Source organism: Ranitomeya imitator, chromosome 2 (genome assembly GCF_032444005.1).
Source record: "Ranitomeya imitator isolate aRanImi1 chromosome 2, aRanImi1.pri, whole genome shotgun sequence".
Taxonomy (NCBI): domain Eukaryota; kingdom Metazoa; phylum Chordata; class Amphibia; order Anura; family Dendrobatidae; genus Ranitomeya; species Ranitomeya imitator.
The window spans coordinates 253,954,381-253,966,647 of record NC_091283.1 but is presented as its reverse complement, the minus strand read 5'-3'; positions in this window follow the sequence as shown (position 1 = coordinate 253,966,647).

The following is a 12,267-nucleotide window of genomic DNA, read 5'->3' as shown; positions in this document are numbered from 1 at the left end:
TTGGCTGGTCATCCTGGAATCTTGGGTACCAGAGATTTGGTGGCTAGATCCTTTTGGTGGCCGTCTCTGTCGCGGGATGTGCGTACTTTTGTGCAGTCCTGTGGGATTTGTGCTCGGGCTAAGCCCTGCTGTTCTCGTGCCAGTGGGTTGCTTTTGCCCTTGCCGGTCCCGAAGACGCCTTGGACACATATCTCTATGGATTTTATTTCAGATCTTCCCGTCTCTCAAAAGATGTCAGTCATTTGGGTGGTCTGTGATCGCTTCTCTAAGGTCCATTTGGTACCCTTGTCTAAATTGCCTTCCTCCTCTGATTTGGTGCCATTGTTTTTCCAGCATGTGGTTCGTTTACATGGCATTCCAGAGAATATCGTTTCTGACAGAGGTTCCCAGTTTGTTTCGAGGTTTTGGCGAGCCTTTTGTGGTAGGATGGGCATTGACTTGTCTTTTTCCTCGGCTTTCCATCCTCAGACTCATGGCCAGACCGAACGAACCAATCAGACCTTGGAAACATATCTGAGATGCTTTGTTTCTGCTGATCAGGATGACTGGGTGTCCTTTTTGGCTTTGGCTGAGTTCGCCCTTAATAATCGGGCCAGCTCGGCTACCTTGGTTTCACCGTTTTTCTGCAACTCTGGGTTCCATCCTCGTTTCTCTTCAGGGCAGGTTGAGTCTTCGGACTGTCCTGGTGTGGATACTGGGGTGGATAGGTTGCAGCAGATTTGGACTCATGTAGTGGACAATTTGACTTTGTCCCAGGAGAAGGCTCAACGTGTCGCTAATCGCAGACGCTGTGTGGGTCCCCGACTTCGGGTTGGGGACTTGGTTTGGTTATCTTCTCGTCATATTTCTATGAAGGTTTCCTCTCCTAAGTTTAAACCTCGTTTTATTGGTCCGTGTAGGATTTCTGAGGTTCTTAATCCTGTGTCTTTTCGGCTGACCCTTCCAGATTCTTTTTCCATACATAACGTATTCCATAGGTCATTGTTGCGGAGATACGTGGCACCTATTTTTCCATCTGTTGATCCTCCTGCCCCGGTTTTGGTGGAGGGGCAGTTGGAGTATATTGTGGAGAAGATTTTGGATTCTCGTGTTTCAAGGCGGAAACTCCAGTATCTGGTTAAGTGGAAGGGTTATGCTCAGGAAGATAATTCCTGGGTCTTTGCCTCTGATGTCCATGCTCCCGATCTTGTTCGTGCCTTTCATATGGCTCATCCTGGTCGTCCCGGGAGCTCTGGTGAGGGTTCGGTGACCCCTCCTCAAGGGGGGGGTACTGTTGTGAATTCTGTGGCAGAGCTCCCTCCTGTGGTCACAAGTGGTACTTCGGCTGATTCTCTCTGTGAGTTTCCGTTAGTGGAGGAAAGTGGTACTGCGGCTTCTGAGTTTCCTTCCTCAGGTGATGTGGTGAAGTCGTTAGGTGCTGCTCTGTTTAACTCCACCTAGTGCTTTGATCCTGGCCTCCAGTCAATGTTCTAGTATTGGACCTGTTTCCTCCTGGATCGTTCCTGTGGCCTGCTGCTCTGCATAGCTAAGTTCCTCTTTGCTATTTGTTTGCTGTTTTTTTCTGTCCAGCTTGTCAATTTGTTTTTTTCTGCTTGCTGGAAGCTCTGGGACGCAGAGGGCGTACCTCCGTGCCGTTAGTTCGGTACGGAGGGTCTTTTTGCCCCCTTTGCGTGGTTTTTGTAGGGTTTTGTGTTGACCGCAAAGTTACCTTTCCTATCCTCGCTCTGTTCAGAAAGTTGGGCCTCACTTTGCTAAATCTATTTCATCTCTACGTTTGTCTTTTCATCTTAACTCACAGTCATTATATGTGGGGGCTGCCTTTTCCTTTGGGGTATTTCTCTGAGGCAAGGTAGGCTTATTTTCTATCTTCAGGCTAGCTAGTTTCTCAGGCCGTGCCGAGTTGCATAGGGAGCGTTAGGCGCAATCCACGGCTGCCTTTAGTGTGGTTTGAGGGATTGCAGTCAACAGAGTTCCCACGTCTCAGAGCTCGTTCTTGTTTTTTGGGTTATTGCCAGGTCACTGTATGTGCGCTGACCTCTATGTCCATTGTGGTACTGAATTACCTTTCATAACACCGCGGCATGCGAGAAGGGATCAGCAGAGGCCGCCCAGTCTGAAGCAGTTGTAAGGACGTGTGTGAGCGGCAAAAATATTTACTGCTCAAGGCCACGAATCCCAGCACCGCAGTGTGACTTTATGAAAAGGCACTGTGGGTCTGGGATTTATGGCCATCGTTAACCGCACCGGCCAACATGAAATGAGGTCATAAGACGGGCAGCGCTAACAGGGCACTGCCAAGGGATAACACAAGAGCGCAGACTCCTGTACAGCAAATAACAATGCTCAGGAAGCTGCGCCAAGCACCAAGGCGTTATTTGGGACACCTGTGCTGCGTCTCCTTAAAAAGACAAGTCACGCCTCCACTACAGTTTGACTGTAGAATGGGCTAAATTGTGTACGTCTTTCATTCAGCGTGTGCAAGTAGACAAATTAATAGAGCAACCTTTGACTTGTGCAGCATTAATGCTGCACAAGGTGTGGCTCTTGTACTTTGTAACACCTGAGGGGGGGTTAAAGGTTTCCTTTGAAATTGGTTCAACTAGGCTTTGCCTACACTCTGCTCCTCTCCTCCTCCTGCTGCCCCTGGGCTCTAACACCGCAAGTTTTTGCCCGGAAGTGCTAGCTGCACAGAGAAAAACACCCGCCATTGTGTCAGTGGGGTTCAGCAACGCCAGCTGTTCCCCCACTGTGTAGCCGGCAAAGTGTCCTGCAAACGCAACGCAGACACAAAGCTGCATCCAGTGCAGGCTTCGGCCTACACTCTGCTCCCCCTGCTTACCCTTTGCTCCAACACCGCTAGTTGGAGCTCTAGGAAGACAATCTTTAATAGGCAACGCATCGGGGTTCCAGCACCGCCAGCTGGTTCTCGGCAGTGTTTTTGTCATGGGTATTCCCTCGTGCCAAGCCTGGTTTCAGCACCGTCAGCTGTTTCCGGGTTGTGTCAAGCTCGCTGAGACACCTATGCTTGCCCCGTCGTGTTGCGGTCGGGTTAGCCAACTCCAGGGTGCCTCCAGTTTAGGAGCTTCCTATGTCTATGTGGGCTGCGTGAATTGGTAGTCAAGGCTGGTTCTGTAGTGCCAGTAGGCCCAGCTCCCCCTGTAGGACTGTTGGGGTTCAGTAACTGCGGCTGCCTCGCGGCCTAGCTGTTCTCTCCTCTCCTGTGGGCCTTCGGGTCCACCTCCTGGTTCCAGCACCATCAGCTGGTTCCGGGCCGAGCCTTTGGCTTAGGTGCCTCCTCCTGGGTATCCGAGTTCCGCCAACGCCAGGCGGTCCTTGGTAGTGCTTTTAAGCGCGGGCACCTACAGCTTAGTAACCGGGTTCCAGCACCGTCAGCTGGTCCTCGGTCGTGCCATTGGCTCTTACACACTGGGGCAACGCATCCGGGTTCCAGCACCGCCAGCTGGTTCTCGGCAGTGTTTTTGTTACAGGTACTCCCTCGTGCCAAGCCTGGTTTCAGCACCGTCAGCTGTTTCCGGGTTGTGTCAAGCTCGCTGAGACGCCTATGCTTGCCCCGTCGTGTTGCGGTCGGGTTAGCCAACTCCAGGGTGCCTCCAGTTTAGGAGCTTCCTATGTGGGCTGCGTGAATTGGTAGTCAAGGCTGGTTCTGTAGTGCCAGTAGGCCCAGCTCCCCCTGTAGGACTGTTGGGGTTCGGTAACTGCGGCTGCCTCGCGGCCTAGCTGTTCTCTCCTTTCCTGTGGGCCTTCGGATCCACCTCCTGGTTCCAGCACCGTCAGCTGGTTCCGGGCCGAGCCTTTGGCTTAGGTGCCTCCTCCTGGGTATCCGAGTTCCGCCAACGCCAGGCGGTCCTTGGTAGTGCTTTCAAGCGCGGGCACCTGTTATGTCTGCTAATGAAAGGTGTAATGAAGGCAATCCAGAGACACAGTGTGCCTAGCGATCCGTGCGCACACAGTGATCTGACAAATACCAAAAAACAAAAGAACGAGCTCTGAGACGTGGAAACTCTGTAGACTGCACACCTGATCCTATCCTAAACACAACTAATAGCGGCTGTGGATTGCGCCTAGCAACTACCTATGCAACTCGGCACAGCCTAAGAAACTAGCTAGCCTGAAGATAGAAAAATAGGCCTGACTTGCCCCCAGAGAAATACCCCAAAGGAAAAGGCAGCCCCCCACATATAATGACTGTGAGTAAGATGAAAAGACAAAACATAGGGATGAAATAGATTCAGCAAAGTGGGGCCCGATAATCTTAGACAGAGCGAGGATAGTAAAGCGAACTTTGCAGTCTACAAAAAACCCTAAAGCAAAAACCACGCAAAGGGGGCAAAAAAGACCCACCGTGCCGAACTAACGGCACGGCGGTACACCCTTTGCTTCTCAGAGCTACCAGCAAAACAAAAGACAAGCTGGACAGAAAAAAAAGCAACAAAATAGCAAAAAAGCACTTAGCTATACAGAGCAGCAGGTCACAGGAACAATCAGGAGAAGCTCAGATCCAACACTGGAACATTGACAAGGAGCAGGGATAGCAGCATCAGGCGGAGTTAAGTAACGAAGCAGTTAACGAGCTCACCAGTACACCTGAGGAAGGAAGCTCAGAAGCTGCAGTACCACTTGTGACCACAGGAGTGAATTCAGCCACAGAATTCACAACAGTACCCCCCCCTTGAGGAGGGGTCACCGAACCCTCACCAGAGCCCCCAGGCCGACCAGGATGAGCCGCATGAAAGGCACGAACAAGATCGGGAGCATGAACATCAGAGGCAAAAACCCAGGAATTATCTTCCTGAGCATAACCCTTCCATTTAACCAGATACTGGAGTTTCCGTCTAGAAACACGAGAATCCAAAATCTTCTCCACAATATACTCCAATTCCCCCTCCACCAAAACCGGGGCAGGAGGCTCAACAGATGGAACCATAGGTGCCACGTATCTTCGCAACAACGACCTATGGAATACATTATGTATGGAAAAGGAGTCTGGGAGGGTCAAACGAAAAGACACAGGATTGAGAACCTCAGAAATCCTATACGGACCAATAAAACGAGGTTTAAATTTAGGAAAGGAAACCTTCATAGGAATATGACGAGAAGATAACCAAACCAGATCCCCAACACGAAGTCGGAGACCCACACGGCGTCTGCGATTAGCGAAAAGTTGAGCCTTTTCCTGGGACAAGGTCAAATTGTCCACTACCTGAGTCCAGATCTGCTGCAACCTGTCCACCACAGAATCCACACCAGGACAGTCCGAAGACTCAACCTGTCCTGAAGAGAAACGAGGATGGAACCCAGAATTGCAAAAAAATGGAGAAACCAAGGTAGCCGAGCTGGCCCGATTATTAAGGGCAAACTCAGCCAACGGCAAAAAGGACACCCAATCATCCTGGTCAGCAGAAACAAAACATCTCAGATATGTTTCCAAGGTTTGATTGGTTCGTTCGGTCTGGCCATTAGTCTGAGGATGGAAAGCCGAGGAAAAGGATAGGTCAATGCCCATCCTACCACAAAAGGCTCGCCAAAACCTTGAAACAAACTGGGAACCTCTGTCAGAAACAATATTCTCAGGAATGCCATGCAACCGAACCACATGCTGAAAGAACAAAGGCACCAAATCAGAGGAGGAAGGCAATTTAGCCAAGGGCACCAGATGGACCATTTTAGAAAAGCGATCACAGACCACCCAAATGACTGACATCTTTTGAGAAACGGGAAGGTCAGAAATGAAATCCATCGAAATATGTGTCCAAGGCCTCTTTGGGACCGGCAAGGGCAAAAGCAACCCACTGGCACGAGAACAGCAAGGCTTAGCCCTAGCACAAATCCCACAGGACTGCACAAAAGTACGTACATCCCGTGACAGAGATGGCCACCAGAAGGATCTAGCCACTAACTCTCTGGTACCAAAGATTCCAGGATGACCAGCCAACACCGAACAATGAAGTTCAGAGATAAGTTTATTAGTCCACCTATCAGGGACGAACAGTTTCTCCTCTGGACAACGATCAGGTTTATTCGCCTGAAATTTTTGCAGCACCCGCCGCAAATCAGGGGAGATGGCAGACACAATGACTCCTTCCTTGAGGATACCCGCTGGCTCAGATAAACCCGGAGAGTCGGGCACAAAACTCCTAGACAGAGCATCCTCCTTCACATTTTTAGAGCCCGGAAGGTACGAAATCACAAAGTCGAAGCGGGCAAAAAATAACGACCAACGGGCCTGTCTAGGATTCAAGCGCTTGGCAGACTCGAGATAAGTCAAGTTCTTATGATCAGTCAATACCACCACGCGATGCTTGGCTCCTTCAAGCCAATGGCGCCATTCCTCGAATGCCCACTTCATGGCCAGCAACTCTCGGTTGCCCACATCATAATTACGCTCAGCGGGCGAAAACTTCCTGGAAAAGAAAGCACATGGTTTCATCACTGAGCAATCAGAACCTCTCTGTGACAAAACCGCCCCTGCTCCAATCTCAGAAGCATCAACCTCGACCTGGAACGGAAGAGAAACATCTGGCTGACACAACACAGGGGCAGAACAAAAACGACGCTTCAACTCCTGAAAAGCTTCCACAGCAGCAGAAGACCAATTAACCAAATCAGCACCCTTCTTGGTCAAATCGGTCAATGGTTTGGCAATGCTAGAAAAATTACAGATGAAGCGACGATAAAAATTAGCAAAGCCCAGGAACTTTTGCAGACTTTTCAGAGATGTCGGCTGAATCCAATCCTGGATGGCTTGGACCTTAACTGGATCCATCTCGATAGTAGAAGGGGTAAAGATGAACCCCAAAAATGAAACTTTCTGCACACCGAAGAGACACTTTGATCCCTTCACAAACAAAGAATTAGCACGCAGGACCTGAAAAACCATTCTGACCTGCTTCACATGAGACTCCCAATCATCTGAGAAGATCAAAATGTCATCCAAGTAAACAATCAGGAATTTATCCAGATACTCACGAAAGATGTCATGCATAAAAGACTGAAACACAGATGGAGCATTGGCAAGTCCGAACGGCATCACTAGATACTCAAAATGACCCTCGGGCGTATTGAATGCAGTTTTCCATTCATCTCCTAGCCTGATTCTCACCAGATTATACGCACCACGAAGATCTATCTTAGTGAACCAACTAGCCCCCTTAATCCGAGCAAACAAGTCAGATAACAATGGCAAGGGATACTGAAATTTAACAGTGATCTTATTAAGAAGGCGGTAATCAATACACGGTCTCAACGAACCATCCTTCTTGGCTACAAAGAAGAACCCTGCTCCCAGTGGTGATGATGATGGGCGAATATGTCCCTTCTCCAGGGATTCCTTCACATAACTGCGCATAGCGGCGTGTTCGGGCACGGATAAATTAAATAATCGACCTCTAGGGAATTTACTACCAGGAATCAAATTGATAGCACAATCACAATCCCTATGCGGAGGTAGGGCATCGGACTTGGGCTCTTCAAATACATCCTGATAATCAGACAAGAACTCTGGGACCTCAGAAGGGGTGGATGACAAAATCGACAAAAATGGAACATCACCATGTACCCCCTGACAACCCCAGCTGGACACCGACATGGAATTCCAATCCAATACTGGATTATGGGTTTGTAGCCATGGCAACCCCAACACGACCACATCATGCAGATTATGCAACACCAGAAAGCGAATAACTTCCTGATGTGCAGGAGCCATGCACATGGTCAGCTGGGCCCAGTACTGAGGTTTATTCTTGGCCAAAGGTGTAGCATCAATTCCTCTCAATGGAATAGGACACCGCAAAGGCTCCAAGAAAAACCCACAACGTTTAGCATAATCCAAATCCATCAGATTCAGGGCAGCGCCTGAATCCACAAACGCCATGACAGAAAACGACGACAAAGAGCATATCAGGGTAATGGACAGAAGGAATTTGGACTGTACAGTACCAATGACGGCAGACCTAGCGGACCGCTTAGTGCGCTTAGGACAATCAGAAATAGCATGAGTGGAATCACCACAGTAGAAACACAGCCCATTCAGACGTCTGTATTCTTGCCGTTCAACTCTGGTCATAGTCCTATTGCACTGCATAGGCTCAGGTTTAACCTCAGGCAATACCGCCAAATGGTGCTCAGATTTACGCTTGCGCAAGCGTCGACCGATCTGAATGGCCAAAGACAAAGACTCATTCAAACCAGCAGGCATAGGAAATCCCACCATGACATCCTTAAGAGCCTCAGAGAGACCCTTTCTGAACAAAGCTGCCAGCGCAGATTCATTCCACTGAGTGAGTACTGACCATTTCCTAAATTTCTGACAATATACTTCTATATCATCCTGACCCTGGCACAAAGCCAGCAAATTTTTCTCAGCCTGATCCACTGAATTAGGCTCATCGTACAGTAATCCGAGCGCCAGGAAAAACGCATCGACACTACTCAATGCAGGGTCTCCTGGCGCAAGAGAAAATGCCCAGTCTTGAGGGTCGCCGCGCAAAAAAGAAATAATAATCAACACCTGTTGAATAGGATTACCAGAAGAATGAGGTTTCAAGGCCAGAAATAGCTTACAATTATTTTTGAAACTTAGAAACTTAGTTCTATCTCCAAAAAACAAATCAGGAATAGGAATTCTTGGTTCTAACATAGATTTCTGATCAATAGTATCTTGAATCTTTTGTACATTTATAACGAGATTATCCATTGAAGAGCACAGACTCTGAATATCCATGTCCACACCTGTGTCCAGAATCACCCAAATGTCTAGGGGAAAAAAAAAAAAGTGAACACAGAGCAGAGAAAAAAAAAAAAATGGTGTCAGAACTTTTTCTTTCCCTCTATTGAGAATCATTAGACGGCTCCTTGTACTGTTATGTCTGCTAATGAAAGGTGTAATGAAGGCAATCCAGAGACACAGTGTGCCTAGCGATCCGAGCGCACACAGTGATCTGACAAATACCAAAAAACAAAAGAACGAGCTCTGAGACGTGGAAACTCTGTAGACTGCACACCTGATCCTATCCTAAACACAACTAATAGCGGCTGTGGATTGCGCCTAGCAACTACCTATGCAACTCGGCACAGCCTAAGAAACTAGCTAGCCTGAAGATAGAAAAATAGGCCTGACTTGCCCCCAGAGAAATACCCCAAAGGAAAAGGCAGCCCCCCACATATAATGACTGTGAGTAAGATGAAAAGACAAAACATAGGGATGAAATAGATTCAGCAAAGTGGGGCCCGATAATCTTAGACAGAGCGAGGATAGTAAAGCGAACTTTGCAGTCTACAAAAAACCCTAAAGCAAAAACCACGCAAAGGGGGCAAAAAAGACCCACCGTGCCGAACTAACGGCACGGCGGTACACCCTTTGCTTCTCAGAGCTACCAGCAAAACAAAAGACAAGCTGGACAGAAAAAAAAGCAACAAAATAGCGAAAAAGCACTTAGCTATACAGAGCAGCAGGTCACAGGAACAATCAGGAGAAGCTCAGATCCAACACTGGAACATTGACAAGGAGCAGGGATAGCAGCATCAGGCGGAGTTAAGTAACGAAGCAGTTAACGAGCTCACCAGTACACCTGAGGAAGGAAGCTCAGAAGCTGCAGTACCACTTGTGACCACAGGAGTGAATTCAGCCACAGAATTCACAACAGGCACCTACAGCTTAGTAACCGGGTTCCAGCACCGTCAGCTGGTCCTCGGTCGTGCCATTGGCTCTTGCACACTGGGGCAACGCATCCGGGTTCCAGCACCGCCAGCTGGTTCTCGGCAGTGTTTTTGTCACAGGTACTCCCTCGTGCCAAGCCTGGTTTCAGCACCGTCAGCTGTTTCCGGGTTGTGTCAAGCTCGCTGAGACGCCTATGCTTGCCCCGTCCTGTTGCGGTCGGGTTAGCCAACTCCAGGGTGCCTCCAGTTTAGGAGCTTCCTATGTGGGCTGCGTGAATTGGTAGTCAAGCCTGGTTCTGTAGTGCCAGTGGGCCCAGCTCCCCATGTAGGACTGTTGGGGTTCGGTAACTGTGGCTGCCTCGCGGCCTAACTGTTCTCTCCTCTCCTGTGGGCCTTCGGGTCCACCTCCTGGTTCCAGCACCGTCAGCTGGTTCCGGGCCGAGCCTTTGGCTTAGGTGCCTCCTCCTGGGTATCCGAGTTCCGCCAACGCCAGGCGGTCCTTGGTAGTGCTTTTAAGCGCGGGCACCTACAGCTTAGTAACCGGGTTCCAGCACCGTCAGCTGGTCCTCGGTCGTGCCATTGGCTCTTGCACACTGGGGCAACGCATCCGGGTTCCAGCACCGCCAGCTGGTTCTCGGCAGTGTTTTTGTCACAGGTACTCCCTCGTGCCAAGCCTGGTTTCAGCAACGTCAGCTGTTTCCGGGTTGTGTCAAGCTCGCTGAGACGCCTATGCTTGCCCCGTCGTGTTGCGGTCGGGTTAGCCAACTCCAGGGTGCCTCCAGTTTAGGAGCTTCCTATGTGGGCTGCGTGAATAGGTAGTCAAGGCTGGTTCTGTAATGCCAGTAGGCCCAGCTCCCCCTGTAGGACTGTTGGGGTTCGGTAACTGCGGCTGCCTCGCGGCCTAGCTGTTCTCTCCTCTCCTGTGGGCCTTCGGGTCCACCTCCTGGTTCCAGCACCGTCAGCTGGTTCCGGGCCGAGCCTTTGGCTTAGGTGCCTCCTCCTGGGTATCCGTGTTCCGCCAACGCCAGGCGGTCCTTGGTAGTGCTTTTAAGCGCGGGCACCTACAGCTTAGTAACCGGGTTCCAGCACCGTCAGCTGGTCCTCGGTCGTGCCATTGGCTCTTGCACACTGGGGCAACGCATCCGGGTTCCAGCACCGCCAGCTGGTTCTCGGCAGTGTTTTTGTCACAGGTACTCCCTCGTGCCAAGCCTGGTTTCAGCACCGTCAGCTGTTTCCGGGTTGTGTCAAGCTCGCTGAGACGCCTATGCTTGCCCCGTCGTTTTGCGGTCGGGTTAGCCAACTCCAGGGTGCCTCCAGTTTAGGAGCTTCCTATGTGGGCTGCGTGAATTGGTAGTCAAGGCTGGTTCTGTAGTGCCAGTAGGTCCAGCTCCCCCTGTAGGACTGTTGGGGTTCGGTAACTGCGGCTGCCTTGCGGCCTAGCTGTTCTCTCCTCTCCTGTGGGCCTTCGGGTCCACCTCCTGGTTCCAGCACCGTCAGCTGGTTCCGGGCCGAGCCTTTGGCTTAGGTGCCTCCTCCTGGGTATCCGAGTTCCGCCAACGCCAGGCGGTCCTTGGTAGTGCTTTTAAGCGCGGGCACCTACAGCTTAGTAACCGGGTTCCAGCACCGTCAGCTGGTCCTCGGTCGTGCCATTGGCTCTTGCACACTGGGGCAACGCATCCGGGTTCCTGCACCGCCAGCTGGTTCTCGGCAGTGTTTTTGTCACAGGTACTCCCTCGTGCCAAGCCTGGTTTCAGCACCGTCAGCTGTTTCCGGGTTGTGTCAAGCTCGCTGAGACGTCTATGCTTGCCCCGTCGTGTTGCGGTCGAGTTAGCCAACTCCAGGGTGCCTCCAGTTTAGGAGCTTCCTATGTGGGCTGTGTGAATTGGTAGTCAAGGCTGGTTATGTAGAGCCAGTAGGCCAAGCTCCCCCTGTAGGACTGTTGGTGTTCGGTAACTGCGGCTGTCTCGCGGTCTAGCTGTTCTCTCCTCTCCTGTGGGCCTTCGGGTCCACCACCTGGTTCCAGCACCGTCAGCTGGTTCTCGGCAGTGTCTTTTGCTCTTGTACCTTCTGCTCCCCATCCTGGTTCCAGTACCGTCAGCTGGTTCCGGGCAGAGCCTTTGGCTTAGGTGCCTCCTTCTGGGTATCCAAGTTCCACCAACGTCAGGTGGTCCTTGGCAGTGCTTTTTAGCACGGGTACCTGCTGCTTAGTAACCGGGTTCCAGTAACGTCAGCTGGTCCTCGGTAGTTCCATTGGCTCTTGGACCTTCGGCTACCCATCCGGGTTCCAGTACCGTCAGCTGGTTCTCGGCAGTGTCTTTTGCTCTTGTACCTTCTGCTCCCCATCCTGGTTCCAGTAACGTCAGCTGGTTCCGGGCAGAGCCTTTGGCTTAGGTGCCTCCTTCTGGGTATCCGAGTTCCGCCAACGTCAGGCGGTCCTTGGTAGTGCTTTTTAGCACGGGTACCTCCTGCTTAGTAACCAGGTTCCAGTAACGTCAGCTGGTCCTCGGTAGTTCCATAGGCTCTTGAACCTTTGGGTAGCCATCCGAGTTCCAGTTCCATCAGCTGGTTCTTGGCATTTTCTCAGCCTTCTTG